The sequence below is a fragment of the Erinaceus europaeus genome, chromosome 2, assembly GCF_950295315.1.
Source record: "Erinaceus europaeus chromosome 2, mEriEur2.1, whole genome shotgun sequence".
NCBI lineage: Eukaryota > Metazoa > Chordata > Mammalia > Eulipotyphla > Erinaceidae > Erinaceus > Erinaceus europaeus.
In genome coordinates, this window is record NC_080163.1 from 72,801,742 (window position 1) to 72,817,443 (window position 15,702).

General features: G+C 37.3%; 1 protein-coding gene across 8 annotated transcripts in view; it reads right to left on the reverse strand.

Moving 5' to 3' along the window:
- NRG1 (neuregulin 1) overlaps window positions 1-15,702 on the reverse strand; it is a 208,684-nt gene that overhangs the window by 122,707 nt on the left and 70,275 nt on the right. Inside the window, exon 1 of one of the 8 annotated variants that reach the window (XM_060183044.1) lies at window positions 5,412-6,251. The exons of the other annotated variants lie outside the window; for them this stretch is intronic. The gene's annotated coding sequence lies outside the window, so the exon portion shown is untranslated. Of the gene's footprint in view, window positions 1-5,411; window positions 6,252-15,702 lie in introns of those variants that run through there. 8 annotated transcript variants of the gene reach the window in all.

Genomic DNA, 15,702 nt, shown 5'->3' on the forward strand with positions numbered 1-15,702 from the left:
ATAGGGCTAAAAGCTCTGATAAGGAGATCCAGCTTCTCCAAGCCAGTATTTCTCACCCAGCTGTGCATACAGATATTTTATAAAACTATTAAATATTTATGATGCAGCACAAAGTCCTCTAAATGCATCTGAATTTAACTAAATCATGTCACTGACAGCAAGAGGCACGCAAAGCAATTTAACTGAGCAGGCAAAGTCCTTCTTTACATATTACTGCAATGCAGAGAATTTCTACCATGTGCTTCCTTATGCCCTCACACACTCCCCACAAAAAATAAAGGCTTCAGTTGAATGATTTGAAAGTCTTTTTAGATGGGCTTCTCAAACGAAACATAAATAAATCTTTTGAAGTGTTTCTCAAAAAAAAAAAAAAAATTCTTTCCTGAGTCTTTGCCATGACTGTCACCAGAGGAAGGACAAATAACCCTTCTTCAGATTAAATATCCTAAACTTCAGTTTTAAATACCTGGATTTAAGTCAATCTGTCCTCCTAGCATGTCCTTTTTAATGTTTACAACTGTGCTTTAATATTGACTTATATCAAAACCATCCAAAACGTATTCACATCTACCTAGACCTCCCCTGGATCTTCCCTTTCACTCATATAAGGACACAAAGAAAAATATTTTGCTGTTAAATTGGAGTAAAAAAAATTAAGTAATTGCAGGCTACTAAGACAGCTCACTTGGGAGCCATCTACTTTATCAAGTCCAACCTACTAGCCTTGAGCCACTGGACCCCACAAGGGAAACTTCAGCACTGTGATCTCCCCTTCCCCCACCTCTCTCCCAGTTCCCACATAGGAGTCAGCTCCAGCAGTGAAGGCCCAACAGAGACCAAATAAAATTATATTATTTACCCATTTGCAACTTTAAAATTAGAATCCATTAAGTCAAATACTACTACCACAAAGCAGTTTTTTAAGGTATGTAAGCATTTGGTGATGCAAAAGAATAGCAGATAGACCTTGAAAATTAACAAAAAATTACTACTACAGAGATAGAGCATCAGACTTGCCTATTTATTTATTTATTTATTTATTTATTTATTTATTTATTTTTGTCCTCTTTGGAAAGTCAATGGTCCAGGTTGACTTTTTCAGAAACACACACACACACACACACACACACACACACACACACACACACACACACACACACACACGATACACCATAGACTGCAGTGGTGGAGCCAGGCTCAAACTTGGTTTGAGTACTTGGCAAAATAGGCACAACAATCAAGTAACCTAGTTTGGTAACCCATAATTTTGATTCTTATTTAAAAAATATTTTGTTTTATTATTTGTTGGATATAGACCGAGAGAAATTGAGAGAGGAAACTGGGTGAACAGCGAATGAGAAAGAGTTAAATCTGCAGCATTGCCTCATCACTCCTGAAGCTTTCCTCCTGCAGGGCTTAGACAGGAGCTTGGACCCAGGTCTTTGCACATTGTACACATGCTTTCATTCAGATGTGCCAACTAGGTCTCCAAATTGTTTCATTCTTAAGGTCCTGAGTTTATCCCTAGCACCATATATGTCAGAATGATTCTATCATAAATTAATAAATAACCTTTTATAAAAAGTCCAATAAAGGGGTAAAACATTTTAGGCATCTAGTAAAAAAAAATCAAGGCTAGATGCACTCCTGGAGACTGGCATTTTTAAAATAGCCTATATCCAAGAAAAAAAACAAATTGAATGGGTACAAAATAATTATTTTTGTGAGGCATGCATTGTCAAAAAAGTCAGGAAAAGCAATTACAGAAGCCAGACCCTCTACCTTCTGCAACCCTCAACGACCCTGGGTCCATGCTCCCAGAGGGCTAGAGAATGGGAAGGCTATCATGGGAGAGGGTGGGTTATGGGGATTGGGTGGTGGGAATTGTGTGGAGTTGTACCCCTCCTACCTTATGCCTTTGTTCACTAATCCTTTCTTAAATAAAAAATTAAAAAAAAAATTTAAACATTTTAATAATAGTAAGTATATAAAATTATATACATTATATGTATTTATTGTATATGAAAATACAGTACAAAATAAAAATTTTATTAAAGTAAAAAAAAAAAAAAAAAAGAGTCGTCCAACTCAAAATTAAATGACATTCTGTAATTCAACCACCATATAGCTACTGATTTGAAATTTGCTGTTCAGCATTCAAACTAACTTCTTTACTACAGTCTATTGAGTAGCAAATGGAGACTCTCAGGATGATCTGCTTCTCAAAAACAGTAAATTACAATTTTACAGCTACTGTGTTATATATATATGGCAGGAGTCGGGCAGTAGCGCAGTCGGTTAAGTGCACATGGCGGAAAGCACAAGGACCGTCATAAGGATCCTGGTTCAAGCCCCTGGCTCCCCACCTGCTGGGGGATAGTCACTTCACAGGTGGTAAAGCAGGTCTGCAGGTGTCTTTCTTTCCCCCTCTGTCTTCCCCTCCTCTATCCATTTCTTTCTGTCCTATCCAACAACAACTACTACAATAAAAATAAGGGCAACAAAAATAAATAAATAAATAATTTTTCTTTAAAAAGAAAAGAAATGGCTCCCATGTCTAATGGTCCAAGATATATAAAAATTTATGGGGGCCAGGCAATAGTGAAGCGGGTTAAATGCATATGGCACAAAGCGCAAGGACTAGCGTAGAGATCCCGGTTCAAGCCCCAGGCTCCCCACCTGAAGGGGGGAGTCACTTCACAGCAGTGAAGCAGGTCTGCAGGTATCTTATCTTTCTCTCCCCCTCTGTCTTCCCTTTCTCTCTTGATTTCTCTCTGTCCTATACAACAACAGCAACAGCACTGGAAACAAAAAAGTAAGGACAACAAGGGCAACAAAATGGGAAAATGGCCTCCAAGAGCAGTGCATTCATAGTGCAGGCACAAAATTAACTATTCATCCATATATATATATATATATTTACCAAGTGGCTACTTATGTCCCAGAGTTTGCACTAGGCCTTATAGATTTGTGAGTAAGTAGATAAGAGAAGTTGCCAGTGGAGATGCAATTACAGAAGCCAGAAGTCCTATCTTCTGCACCTCAAAAATAATTTTGGTTCATACTCTCAAATGGGGAGCAATCTTAAGGAAAAATTACTAGAGGGCTCTGAATTCTAACTCCATCAGGACCCAAAGAGAGAAGAGGAAAAAAGGAAAGATATTTAGAAGTAATATTAGGTGTAGGTGTGACTTAAAAAGGAAGAGAACGTAGGACCATAGGACAAAGAGGATACATATACATACATATACATATACACATACACATACACATACATATTCATAAGCCAAGTCATAACTGTGACCTTGGGAAAACCACTATAGTTTCCAATGGAGGGAATGGAGACACAAAACTCTGGTAGTGGGAACAGTGTGGAATTGTATCCCTATAATTTTGTAAATAACTAATAAAAAATGGGAAAAATAGAAATTTATTACCACCTAACCAGTCCTGCATGAAATATTAAAGAGACTTACATGAGAGCAAAAAAAAGAAGAAGTTGCAAATAACAACTTATTTCTCTGAAGTTGTAAGTGAAGTTCTGTGCCAGCAGTGAAGAGATGATTCACATTGAGAGGGCTATGGTCTGAGTCACCTTGGGAAGTAGAAGAAAAACAGACAGAAACACAAAAGCAGGTCTGACATTGTGGCAAGCTATCAGTAGATCTAGGAACTGGTCCTTCTTTTTTGAAATCCTAACAATTAGAATGTTCATGTCTTTTCTTGAGAATTATAGTTTGAAAATGTACTAGTGGAAGGAGACTTTTCTAAATGGTTATTTGCTGGGAAATTGTGCCAATGCAGTCACATCTGCCATGTTGTTCCCTCAGGCTACTGCTAGTTCCCTGGAGAGTTGGGACATTCTCAGAGTGCCTGTTCAGCCATGTTGTGCCCTCAGGACATTGTCTATATCCCCGCGATATCTGGAGTGCTCTGGTTACTCCTCCCCCCTCCCATTCTCATGAGAGTTATCACCCTATCCTGGAGTGCTATGGTTACTCCTCCCCCTTCCCATTCTCACGAAAGCTACTCCTATAAAAGCCCTTCGTTTTCCACACCTCGCTCTCTTGCTGGCGCTCCACTCTGGTGTTCAGACAGACGCAGGAAAGGTTACTGCGTGAGGCAGGCCATTTTCTCTACCTACACGTGGCCCAACCTGCTTCTCTAACACCCAACTCTGAGGTGCCAGCGCGAATAAAGATTTGTGTTTCCTCTTCGCTCCGGACCCTCTCTCTCTCTTCTCTGCAGCCCGCGCACTACAACATCTGGCTCTACAAGTTATTGATGACATAAGTGATAATCTCCCTGAGACTTATTTGAAGTTCCAGGATCAACTCCCCGTCCCCCTAGATAGTAGAGTTTTCCTGCCTCTCTCATAAAACATGATTTTAGAATAACAAGTTTTCTGTTGAGCTAAATGACAAAGTTCTTACTTGAACCCATACAAGACTAAAGTGAAGGCGACTGGATGGTGGTGCACACAGTTGAGCACACATGTTGCCACAAGCAAGGACTCAGGTTCAAGTACCAGGGTTCATGCCCTCTGGTTCCCACCTGGAAGGGGGGGAAGCTTCCTGAGGTGTGAAGCAATGCTGCAAGTGCCTTTGTCTCTTTCCTGTTCTATGTCTCCCTACTCTCTGAACTTCTTTCAGTCCAATAAAATATAAATAAATAAATAATTAAAAAACTGGAGTAGAGGAATTGAAAAGAACAAGAACAAATATGAAATTAAGAGCCCATATGTTCATATACATATCACAATTTTTAATTTAGAAAATTTCTCAGATTTGTGAAACTTTTCCCAAAAAAAAATTTAATTTACTATAGTAATGCTGTGTGACTTAACTCTGGCCATGATGATGCAGCCCATTTGGAAGATGTTTCTGGTAAGCACATGAATATAAAAAACTTGATATTATAAACAATAGTACAACAGCCATTCTATATCTTAAATGGTTTTAATATATATTTATTTATTTAATGGCTAGAAAGAAATTGACAGTGAGGGTGACAGAGAGAGAACTGCAGCACTGCCCCACAACTTGTGAAGTTTCACCCCTGCTGGTGTGTGTAGGGTCTCGAACCCACGTCAATGCAAATAATAACGTGTGCTCAACTGGGTGTGCCACCACCTGGCCCCTGTTGTACATATATTTCTTATATGCACAAGATGAAGAAACCATGCTATAAGCCCAGGACTTTACAGAAAACTAAAGTTCATTCTTTCAATTGCTTTTTTTAGAAACTGAATTAGTATTTGAAAACACAGCAATAACAGCAAGTCAAAATTATTATTTTTATTACTTTATATTATTGGATAGAGACAGAGAAATTGAGATAAAGGGGGAAGGGAGAGAGGGAAAAAGAAAGACATCTACAGCATTACTTTACCACTTGTGAAACTTCCCTACCTGCAGGTAGGAACCGGGGGCTTGATCCAGGGTCACTGAGGATGGTAATAAGTGTTCCCAACAAAATGCACCAGCAAGTCAAAATTATTATAATGAAATGGAAGGCTTGGTTAGTTAAAACTACATATGTCACAGATCTCTAAAACATATAAAAATGTGCCTTTTCTCTTTTAAAAATTAACTGCTTAATATGTGTCAGACCCTACTTAAGATTGAAAGAAATAGATGGAAAACAGGGGGGTGGGGGTGGGAGGAGGATATTGTAAAGGTTCCTGCTTCCATGGTGTTACACTATAATGGAGGATTTGTTTTCTTAATCCTACTTGGAAACAAGACAAATACTTCAGACGTGAGAGTCCATAAACATAATGAATTCTGTTTGTGTGACAAAACATTATGGAGTGATTTTTTTTTTTTTATGAGCCTGCCAGGGAATAGTTTATTGTATACACACATCTGAGATTTTTCTTCACTCAGGACCCAGTTAGGAAAATGTTTTCTCCTGATAATGTTTTGTTTTGACTAGTGATAAAAGAAGAATGCAGAGATACAATTCCATAGGGATCAAGCCTAGGCAAGAGGCCTTTGGAAGTACTGGACAATTAAAAGGCAAAACATTATCTGTCTATTTCCATCCTCTGAAACCATCAAAACAAAAACATCTACCAAAAACAGACTGGGCTATGGTAGTAATTTGATGATAGGGTGATTTTCTAGAAAGCTGTTGGCTTAATTTGGGAGTGGGACAGAAAGATTAAAATAAGTAAGCAGGTACTGATATATTCAAGACCCACTCCCTAGTAATGCCAATGCAGTTTTAAGATGTAGTTATCAAAACTTGTTATGAAGGAGTTATCAAAATTATAGAGTTCTAGTGGTGGGAATTGTGTAGAGTTGTACCCCTCTTTAAAAAAGAAAAACTTCCTGAAAGTCTAAGGAAAGGTTTTAATTTCATAGAAATCTTGATATCAAAATAGAAAATTACACTGTCAAAAGAATATATACATTGGATATACAGAAGTTTAAATCTGACTTTTTTAAAGTGGTTGCTTGTAGAAACTGGTTTAACCATTAAGAAAGTTACATCAGAGAAAATCATTGAACATTTGGACTAACATTAGTTCTGATAACTGCCAAAATTCTGCTAAATTATTGACATGCCAAATGCTAAGGATGAAAAAAGAAGTCTTACTACCAAAAGCTAAGATTTTTTATCTTCATAAATATCTGAGTTCAGATGAACTAATGTTTAAATATAAATTGATGGGAATTAAATAAACATAACTAAATGATCAGGATTTACAATCTTTATCGCTAGCAATATCACTTTTTTCCTGTTTTAATTAATTCTGATGAAAATACATAAGACTCTAGAGAAATCTGGTTCTCCTTCAACACGGGAAGTTTTTATTCTTAGAACATAATTGTAAAACTGATCATTCTCATTTCGTGAATGTCAATAATGGCTGGAACTTTTTCATTTTACACAAACATGGTCTGAAGTATATTTTAAAGAAAACTGCTAAACCCATTTCATTTAAAAAAAAAGTTTCTCATATTCAAATAATAATGGTCCTGATGATCAGTAATAACTGACTACATGTGTTTATAAACACTTTGAAATTAAACATATGATATACGTTACTTTGTTATTGACTTTAAATTGGCATTTTTCCTTCATGTCAAATCTAATAATTTGGTATACCATTCAATTACCTAGTATATTAGGTATTATCTTTAACCAGTATCTGCATTAATTAGACATGCAGTTAAATCAGCATTTTTCAAAAAATGGATCCTGTTCATGTCTACTATACAAACGATAAGCATTCTATTAGCATTAACCCAGTGATTAATGCATATATGATAGTCAAATCCTAATCAGGACAATAACTGCCTACAACTATTTCCCCAACCGTTTATCTCTGCCTCTTTTACCCTAACAAAGACATGCCTACCAAAGTCTAAGGGTTCATGTAGTTACAGGAAACCAGATGCATTATTTATAAGGATGCAGAAGCTAGAAAGTTCTGCTATGCAGCTTTCCATATCAGTAGTAGGCTCTAAGCTATTGGCAATAGGAACCCTGCCAGTGCATTAGAAGATGAGATAGAAGGAATCTTGCCAAAATAAAATAGCTAAGTAATAACAAATGTTAAAGAAGAGCCTTGGGGGTTGAAGAGAGACCCGAGCTCACTCCTGAAGCACAATTCACATCACCAAGTTTTTGCAGTCAATGCAGACAGAATTGTAATCCCAATTAATTCTTTGTGTCTTATCTTTCCCAAGTGCTTACTTTTTAATTATACATTCCCTTTTTAAAATGTTGCTACAGTATATGTAGACAGTAAGGACATTAAAGCAGGTGTAATGCAGGAGTGGTACACAGTAGCAGGTTTCAAGTTTTGGTATAATTAATTGTGAGCTTGTATCCTGTTTGTAAATCCTAGTACTGTTTAAATGAACAAAACAAATTCCTTTTTTCCCCCTCTTTAATTACAAAGAAAAAAAGAAGCCCAATTACAGAAAAACACTTTTTAAAAAATTCTTCATATGTTCAAAACAATACACTGCTATAGACACAGCCCTGTCATGGCTTTAAGTAGACTTTGAGATACTGCCATTGGAGTTTCATATTCTGCTTAATTGCCAGTCACTTGGAATTTACATTACTAAGCAACAAAAGGCTGCATGCTTTACATGTTAATAGCAGTAGGGGGTGACAATGACATCTTGCTGGGGTGGTGGGTGGAGCTGAGCACTAAAATGTGGTAAAAAAGTCCATTTTAAACGTACACAAAAAGTTAGTATAGGGATTATTACAACTAAGCAAGTTTCCATATCACTTTGAACTTTCAATAAAAGCAATGGTTTTATTCTGCAACTCAAACTGTTCTGAAAATATTATGTATTTTGTGTGTGTGTGTGTGTGTGTGTGTGTGTGTGTGTGTGTGTACCCCTGTGATTCCACTCCTCCTGGGCTTTTATTTCAGACAGACAGGGGGGGGGGGAGACAGAAAGAACTGCTGTCAACTGCAGAGTTTCCCTCTGGCACAGCTTGTGTTGTTGGGTCTTGAATTAGGTCCCTGAACAGATATACATTTGTAACATGTGTGCTTAACCAGGTGTGACAGTACCCGGCCCCTATGATATACATTTGTTCTACTTGGTGACCTACAATAAAATCAAGAATAAAGCAGTTAAGGCTCTATATATGATATTAAGCTTATCCTTTTGTAATCCATTTATTTATTTATTTATTTATTTACTGTCTTCCCTGGGGCTTTGCAGCTTTAGGCTGATTATTTTCAGGAAGAGAAAAGAGACACAGAGAATAGCAGAAAGAGGCAGAGAGACAGACAGACAGACAGACTACTTTCAACTGGATCAGGGACATGGCAAAGCAGCACACTATTTGAGTGAGCTATTTTTGATGGCTGAATAGTTCATCCTTTTCTGGTTTTCAGATATCTATGCATTTTTCTCTATCATAACATTCTACTTCCATCCTAAATATATATGTGTTTGTGTTTATGTGTGTTTTAGTAGGTAAAGAGGGTGAGTTTTAAATATAAAAACTTACTCAAGTGTCAAACAAATATAATTTAATACCTGAAACTCTCTAGTTTCAATGCTTTTAAGAAGTAAATGTGCATATATAATTCCCTCCCTTGCTCAGAAATTTTGACTCATAGAATTGATTTCATTTAAGTAATTTCATTAGGGAAAAAGACAATATTTGAAAGCAGCTAAAATGATCATATGGCTTTTAGAGGTCACAAGAGGGACACTCTAAGGGTTTGTCTTTCAACTTTTATCTGGACCATCAATAGGTGAAAAGTACTGGGGTCGGGCATGGAGGGAGGGGGTTGATCTATCCCTTCTACTACTACTTACAAGGTAACCTAGACAAACAGTGAACTGTTGGGGCGGGGAGGCAGGGCAGCATAATGATTATGAAAAAACAGTTTCATACTTGAGGCCCTAAAGGTCTCATGTTCATCTCTAGTGCCTCTATAAGCTATAGATAAGCAGTGGCCTAGTCTTTCTCTCTGTATTTATGTCATTAAAATAAATAAAATATTTACATAAAAAATCCTCTAAAGGGCGGTGGCGCAGTGGGTTAAGCGCACGTGGCGCAAAGCGCAGGTACCGGTGTCAGGATCCCGGTTCGAGCCCCCGGCTCCCCACCTGCAGGGGAGTCGCTTCACGGGCGGTGAGGCAGGTCTGCAGGTGTCTATCTTTCTCTCCCCTCTCTCTCTGTCTTCCCCTCCTCTCTCCATTTCTCTCTGTCCTATCCAACAACAAAGCAACATCAACAATGGCAATAATAACCGCAACGAGGCTGCAACAACTAGGGCAACAAAAAGGGGGGAAAATGGCCTCCAGGAGCGGTGGATTCATGGTGCAGGCACTGAGCCCAGCAATAACCCTGGAGGAAAAAAAAATCCTCTAAAAAAAAAAACAGTGCTTTACCCAAGGGAGATGTGTCCTGAAATTGGGGCAGCTTGGAACGTTCCTACTCATGACCACAGAATGTGAGCTCAGATTTACAGGGATGCAGAGGTCACATAGGCTCCTAAACTGAATATGGGCCCCAGATTAGATCAGATGAAATCGATGGGGTTTACAGTCAACAATATTTATATACCTTTCCCATATTTGAGAGCTACTCTCTTCCCTGACCCAACTTTCTGGTCATTTTCCCAGCCACGACACCATCTCCCCAGACAATAACTTGGATCCACCTGCATATCAGATTTCAGGCTCAGTAGAAAAAAAAAATAGTATAGTCACAGGCCCTTTGGATACAACTAAAATAGGCCTACTAGCTATCTACAAAACAGAGACCCCCTCAACTCTTCATCTGCACTATTCCAGCCTTTAGGTTCATGATTAGTCAACTTGTTTGGCTTTATATGTTAACTCTCTTTTCAGCCACCAGGTTCAAGATGCTACCAGACTTCCCTGGACAGACAACCCAACCAAGATGTCCTGGAGCCCCACTTCCCTAAAGCCCTGCCCCACTAAGGAAAGAGAGAGACAGGCTGGGAGTATGGATCAACCTGTCGACACCCATGCTCAGTGGGGAAGCAATTACAGAAGCCAGACCTTCCACCTTCTGCACCCCTTAATGACCCTGGGTCCATACTCCCAGAAGGATAAAGAATAGGAAAGCTATCAGGGGAGGGAAGTGGGATACGGAGGTATGATGGTGGGACTTGTGTGGAGTTATACCCCCCTTACCCTATGGTTTTGACAGTGTCTCCTTTTTATAAATAAATAATAAAAAAAAACTTGTCAGTTTCCTCATCTATAAGAGAATAATACCTATTCTCAGATTGAAGTATCTAACACAGGGTAGGTACTCATTAAAAGACATTCTCATTGTCTCATTGTCAATTCTATCTTTAACAATAATAAAAAAACGAACCTTGTGATGGCATTCCCTTCTCCCCAAACAAGTGACTCTTCAGCACCACAGGGTGAACAGCAACCAACAAATTTAACAGGTTTTAGAAAATTTGTAATAATCTCAAAGGAGGCACATTCTTACAAAAGACAATGTAAATAAATATTTATTACAAACATAAAGAAATCTTTCATATGTAAATAACAAATAAATTTAAAATACACGCATAGAAAGTATGAAGTACTTCACAAAATGCTGCATGTTTTCTAATAAGTATCATTTGAGACACTGTATGCTCTTCATGTCAATTTAAAAATTATTCAATTTTTTTTGATTTGAGGTTTAGGTGATTTGCCTACCAGTATGTATGAGTACAACTTAAAAAATGTAGTATACTAAAATTAATAATAACTTTTACTGTTAATGCTTAATGCTGTTAATATTTCCTAGCACAGTGGTATGTTATGGAAATAGAAGCACAAATAAACCAATATTTCCTCCTGCAAGACCTTACATTCTGGGCTTGTAAAATAGCTCTTAGATAGGGCACTATTTTGCATGTACATTACCAAGGTTCCAGCCTGGTCACCACCTCACTGAGGAACATTTCTGTGTTGTACTGTCTCTTCTCTCTCCTCTCTCTTCTCTCTTCTCTTTTCTCTCTCTCTCTCTCTCTCTTGCTCTCGCTCTCCTCTCCCTCACCCACTCCCACTCCTGCTCCAACTCTAACTCAGCTCTAATTCTAATTCTCTTTCTCTATCTTTAGAAAAAAAGACCTTACATTCAGATGTAGAGCTGATATATACACGCTTGTCAATCTGTTGTTTGAAGCAAATGCTATGGGACCATCAAGAATGTACTGCAGCAGGTAGAAGATAATCTAACATCTTGATGGAAAAATGAAGTAATTAAGCTTTTTTTTTATCAGCTGAGTATACAGAGAATATTTTTTCCACAATTTTAGGGAATCAGTTCAGTAAAATATACCCAGGCCTGCACATTAAAGAGATAGGGAAGGGTGGGTATCCTGACATTTTGAAATCTATCAAAACTATATCTGACCTTATTCTTTATGAAGATCCTCTTCACCAGGGATTGTATTAGAATCACTCTTCAGTGCATTTTTTTTTAAACCAAAGGTCACATATAATGTTCTAGAAACATTAACAAGCAGAAAATGCTGCTACAATACTTCTTTCTTGTATGAACATATGTAGTGGTGTTATGTTTCATTTCACTGAGCTTGAAGAGCTTTAATTCTCTGTCCCCTTTACCTGCACTATTAGAAACATTTTAAATGTTTCGATAAACCTCTTACGTGCCCTTCAGTCACCTATTTCCTTCCTATAGCTTATCTTGCTTTTACACACACAGTTTCATTTGCACATACAAGGTACTTCTCTTGCCCCCATAATCTATCTATCCTAAAACATACTCAAGGACTCTTTGTAAGGTTTATTTTTTCACAGATAATTTGAAGAAAGCCTGAACAAAAACATGTTTCTGCTTTGGAGTATAGGGGAAGTGAAATTATGAAGCTGCTATGAGGACCGATGAGAAAATTAATCCATCTGAATCAGTAAAGGGAAATGTATAAAATATGTAAAAATATATATGGCTACTTCAATAATTTCTCCTTAGAAATATTATTATAAGATGAATTCTCTTTAATATTTCCTTCATATTACTTTTTATCATAAAAATATTCTGTTTGACCAGGTGGATTCCTTGTGGTGCATTTCCACAGAGAAATGACATGTTAGAATTCATTTGATTTTAATGCAACCACTTGCTTCTTATTCTGTAGAATTGTAACAACCACATCATATTCTCAAAAGTTATATTATTTATGAATAACTTCTTATAAGCTTCTTATAGATTGGTTAAATACCTAGACAGCTGAATTAATATTTAAGACTCATTTGTTTATAAATTATAAAATGAATAATTTTCTTAGAATTTTTTTTTTTTGTAGATTTCTTTTAAAGTTACCTGCTTATAAAGTAATAGACTCTGGGTTGGGTGGGGGGAGAGTACAGGTCCTAGAAAAGGATGACAGAGGACCCAGTGGGGGTTGTATTGTTATATGGAAAACTGAGAAATGTTATTCAAGTATAAACTACTGTGTTTACTGTCAAATGTAAAACATTAATCCCCCAATAAAGGAAAAAATAAGATTACCTATTTATCAGTGGTAGAGGACTATATTGGTTTTGCTTGTCTCACCCTCTTTCCCCTTCTTTAGGTATTTATCTCCTCTCTCAGTAATAAACATATACCATGCAGTTCCCAAGGGGTCGAGTCCATCTGCCTCACTAGCCTAAACATACACAGTGTGGATATCTGACCCAGGACCCATGCAACAGAAATCATTAGTCTCCTGGATACAAAAATTATTTTAGATGTAGGCATATGACGCAAGCTGAGCCAATCTTTTTTTTTTTTTTCTTAATTTATGGAACATTTAAGTAAATCTTAGCTGTCTGAACAGGGTATTCTCTTCCAATAATGAGAAAAGGAGATAGATACTTTGAGCTCAAGCAATATCTCCATGACAAGCAAAAAACATGCAGCAAAAGAAATTAGCATTTGTAAAAAACCAAAGCATAAAGACTGAAAAGCCACATCGGGTTGGTTATTTAGAACAATGCCCATCTATTATACTTAAATCTCTTGGAACTGAACATCATCACACTGCAACTGGAAAATGTCTAATTAAATCACCATCCATATTTCTTACTTACTGCTTGATCATATTGTTTTTCCATCCCCCTTTCTTGGGTGTGGTGGTGGGGGGGGGGATGTGGTAGAAGGTGTTGGGGACAATGGTTTGCTATAGTATTCAGGGTCTTTTCATTTGAAAATATCTAGTCTTTGCTTCTTATTTTTCAGATCCCTAGATAACGTGGGAAAAATGAATTAAGGAAGTTACCAAATTCAGTATAAATTTATTTTATAAATAAATTTATTCAGTATAAATTTACCAAGATCTTGCAAGTTCTGTATTTCTAGACGCTTTGGTGGTATAATCCTCTGTCTCCATTACTTGCCTCTAATTCACCATTAAAAAATTAAATGTGGGGGAGTCGGGCTGTAGCGCAGCGGGTTAAGCGCAGGTGGCGCAAAGCACAAGGACCGGCATAAGGAATCCGGTTCGAACCCCAGCTCCCCACCTGCAGGGGAGTTGCTTCACAAGCGGTGAAGCAGGTCTGCAGGTGTCTATCTTTCTCTCCTCCTCTCTGTCTTCCCCTCCTCTCTCCATTTCTCTCTGTCCTATCCAACAACGACGACAACAACAATAATAACTATAACAATAAAACAACAAGGGCAACAAAAGGGAATAAATAAATTAAATAAAACATTAAAAAAAATTTTTTAAAAAATTAAATGTGGGCTGATTGGTGGCACACCTGATTGACTGCACATGCTACAGTGCGCAAGTACCCAGGTTCAATTTCCCGATCCCCCCCTGCAGGGGGAAAGCTTCACAAGTGGTGAAGCAGGGTTGCAGGTGTTTCTCTGTCTCTCTCCCTCTCTGTCATCCCCTCCTGTCTCCATTTCTGGCTGTCTCTAATAAATAAATATTAAAAATAATAATAAATAGATTAAAATTAAAAATTAAGTGTATAATCCATTCCATTGCTTTACTCTATTGCTTATGATTAAAAAACACCACTTACAAGCTTAGTACTTCCTTCAACAGAGGAAGAAAAAAGATGCCCTTTCTCTTACAGTCAATGTCCAAAAAATAAAAAAGTACACAAAACTAAAATTATTCCAGTAAGACCACCCAAAAGGATAATAATTCAGGTAATATGGTTTTCATTTAATAAATTTATCTGTAATATAAATAATTCCCTAGTATTTATGATACCAGGCAATGAATTAAGTAGCAGTTAGTTTGCAATAATGTAGTGGACTCACTCAAACATCAAATTCCCCTGAGAAATAGTTGCCTATCAGTGATCATCAGTTAGCAATAAAGGTTCAAAGAATATCCCCCTCTGTATTAATAGTATGTTTGGAAACTGACAGCCCAATTCTCAAAGTAACAAAATATATATATATCAAGACAAGTTAGTCAAATGAATCTAGATCAGCTTTTTACTTCATTTTATAACACTAAATCTTTGAGGTGCATTGCCATTAACTAAGGACTTTGCTGTCTATTTCAGTCTAGACTGTGGAGAAGAGTTTTATTTCAGTAAAAGGTGACTTTACAATAGCAGGTATAAATCATATTCCTGACGACTTTAGAAAACACTCCTTTTTTTTTTTTTCAGAAAGTAGATTTCCCTCAATATAGCTTAATAGACCCCTTAAATCTTTGTAATAAAAGATCATAATACTTGAAATCAGAAGATGCTGGTTTAAGTTTCTTCTCTGGGCCAACAATTGGTGCACCTGATTGAGCATACACAATAGTGTGCATAGTGACATGGGTTCAAGTTCCTTGTCCTCACATGTAGGGGGAAGCTTCACGATTGGTAAAGCACAATTGCAGGTGTTTGTCTGCCTCTCCCTATCTCTTCCTCTCAATTTCTGTACCTCCTCAAAATAAGTAAATAAATTTTAATTTCTTCATCATCTATTTAGTGTTTGAATTTACTTGAAGTTTATGTGCATATGTGTCACAAATTTCTTTCTTTCTTTCTCTCTCTCTCTCTCTTTTGTGCCTCCAGGGTTATCACTGGGACTTATGAATCCTCTGGTCCTGGCGGACATTTTTCATTTTATTGGATGAGACAGAAAGAAACTGAGAGGGAGAGGGGGAGATAGAGAGGGAGAGAGACAGAGAGTTGCCTGAAGACCTGCTTCACTACTTGTGAAGCAAACCCCCTGCAGGTGAGGAACCAGGGGCTCATACCAGGATCCTTC